The following is a 2,776-nucleotide window of genomic DNA, read 5'->3' on the forward strand; positions in this document are numbered from 1 at the left end:
GCCCAGCTATTTTTTTGTTGCAGTTTGGCCAGGGCGGGGTTTGAACCTGCCACCCTCAGTATATGGGGCCAGTGCCCTACCCACTGAGCCACAGACACTGCCCCGTGGCTCTCTTTTGTCAAAATTAGTCATTATCATAAAAGGAGGGGTGCGCTGCACAGGAGAGTTTCATCCTAAAGACTGCCTTTAAAATCTTGTTTCTGATACATGGAACTAGGTTGTCTTAGACTACATAGTATCCACTGACACTATCAATATGTACAAGGCGAGAAAGGAAGTGAAACAGAAATCAATTTTTGTAAGTATTTTATATAAAATATTTGGTGGTATGTTCTCTTACCCTTTTAGCCGCTGCGTTAGTATTTGAGATGACATCCTCTTGCAACAAGAATGCTGACATCTAGGAAGAGAGATTCACAGTTTTGATTGTTTACTTTTGAATGACCTGCATTTTCGGAGAAAGGCCTTGCAGGAGAAGGAAAGACAAAGACATCAGATGTGAAGATTGAACAAGTGCACCTCCCCCGCTGTGATCCTGTACCTTTCAAGTCCATTGATGCTATTTCAAGATATATCCAGTGAAAGAATAGTGTGATAGTTCTTGCTACATGAATGTGTATTTATTGTTAGTAGATTGTATTTTAATGTTGAAGATTAAAAGTATGTAAAAAAGAAAGAGAGAAAGAAACATTATAAAAGGTCATGTATTTATGCATTGAACTTTGTGTCTTATCTGTATAAATGTGTACATTTATTTAGGAGTGGGTTTGGGGGTTAGGCGATAAAAATGAGAGTCAGTTGAAGCAAATGAAAAATACTAGGATCAGCAAGAGAAAATGTTTCCTTTACTCTAACTTAACTACAAAAACATACTTAAAAATCTTACTTGTTTCTAGGCATTAAGGAATATGTAACTGCTGTGCGTGGACAGATGTGTATCTCTGGTGTCTGTAAGTATCCTTGGTGTCTGATCAGTGTGCTGGCCTCTCTGCTGACCTGCGGCGCTGGCCTCTCTGCTGACCCTGAGAACCTCCCTAAGGCAAGGCCAGCAGGACAGTGTTTTATTTCTAGTGACTTAGTACAACTCTGCATTGGACAGTTTTCTGTGTTGTTAAGATTCTGGTGCTAATAATGTAATTGGAGCAAGAGTGGAGGAGATTTTGTAGGACATTGTGGAGTTGTGATACCTCTTTGAAGTATCTTACCACAAATCTTGATGTCATCACTTGTAAATTCTCATTGAAAAAAGAGGGATCCATACAAGATTAGGGATGAGAATCAGGGGTCACCTATTAATCAGGACTGATTACTCTTCTGTGGTTCCAATTGCTACTGAACCTCCCAGCTGAAGAGGCTTTGGGGAGGAATGTGGGTATCCTTGGGGACTCCCTCCTGTCCACTGGCAGTTTGAGTTACACAGAACCCAGAGACATTCCAGTCTCTTTGTCACCGCAAACACTTAGGGCTTCCCCAAAACTTTCCACTGAGGTGCAAAGTCATTTACCTACGTACTACACATGTTTTCTAATGCATGGTCCAAGACGTTTTAGGTGGGAGGGCAAACCAGTTCGGCTCCAGGTTCTTGGAGTCTGCGTTTCAGCCACTCTCTGCCCTTATTGTTTTAAGGAATGGTTGTTAAGGGGACTAGAATTTGGCGGGGGTGGGGGGGTTGCCTTAATACCAATTGATAATGTGTCATTTCCCCCCCAAAAGCCATTGACTAGAACTTAGCCCAAGAATTTAACTAGAACTTTTGTTTGTTACTCAAAAGAACTTAATATTAAAATTTTGACCATAGACACTTGGGCCTCAAAAGAGCAGTACATTCAAAAGGAGGCAAATAAGAGGCTCCATGTAAAAGTCCACAGGTGCTAGTTTATTAAAATCTGGTCATGGTTTAAAAGCTCTATTTTTAACCTCTGACCAGGTATTTTACTAGATTAGTATGGCTGACATGCTAACAAAATTACTGAATTGGCATGAAAATAGACTTTGCATTAAAATATTATTGTTTATTTTTACTTTAAAGAATATTGCCAATAGACTCTTGAGTGTGGACAGCAGATAAGAGTTACATGGCTCTCTGGCTTACATCAATGCTATCTTTATGTAAAGATCATTGTGCAAATACCAGTTCAATGTTTGAGGTCCTAGGATCAATTATCTTCTCATTTATATACTTGTTTTTGGTATCTTTTGCCTATAAAACACCTTGTGAACTGTAGAATTAAGGAACTAAAAACTGTTTACTAGAAGCTCAAGTTGAGACTTAAGGATCATATCTGGTTAGAACCTGGACAGAACCACCAGAAAAAGATTTTCAAACTGGGGCTGAAGATACTGAACCAAAAATATTCCTTTCCTTGGTTTAAGGTTAATCTGTCTTTACGAGGATGTGACTTAGTCACATACTAATAGGGATATATGTATGTGCTAGTGGGTGGCAATGGCTTTCTGCGTGTATACATATGTTTTAAAATGAATAAATATTATCTTACCCACCTCCATAGATGCTTTTAATTTAGAGACTATAAATAATGGATACACCGCTACATGGTATTTAACAAATAAGTTTGAAATAATCTGTTAATCTTTTGGGGGGAAAACTTTTGATATAGGAGCAGCAATTAATTTTCTTGTGTAGCTGCTGATCCAAGCAGTAAGGCCGTGAAATAACATATCTCATAAGGACTACCTGGTGAAGGCCAGGGCAGACCAAGGCTTGCTGGGCACCTGGTTCCCTGGCCAAGAATCCCATGCTTGGTGAGAGTGTCTG

At 39.4% G+C, this 2,776-nt stretch overlaps 1 protein-coding gene across 2 annotated transcripts in view; it reads left to right on the top strand.

The window, feature by feature from the left end:
* CDKL2 (cyclin dependent kinase like 2) overlaps positions 1–575 on the top strand; it is a 36,629-nt gene extending 36,054 nt beyond the window's left edge. Inside the window, exon 12 of one of the 2 annotated variants that reach the window (XM_003790077.1) lies at positions 349–391. The gene's annotated coding sequence lies outside the window, so the exon portion shown is untranslated. Of the gene's footprint in view, positions 1–348 lie in introns of both variants that reach the window. The other variant, XM_003790078.2, reaches the window with a different exon arrangement.
* Positions 576–2,776: the final 2,201 nt, after the last annotated feature.

Source organism: Otolemur garnettii, unplaced genomic scaffold (assembly GCF_000181295.1).
Source record: "Otolemur garnettii isolate 467f Iridium unplaced genomic scaffold, OtoGar3 scaffold00039, whole genome shotgun sequence".
In the NCBI taxonomy this organism is placed as follows: Eukaryota; Metazoa; Chordata; class Mammalia; order Primates; family Galagidae; genus Otolemur; species Otolemur garnettii.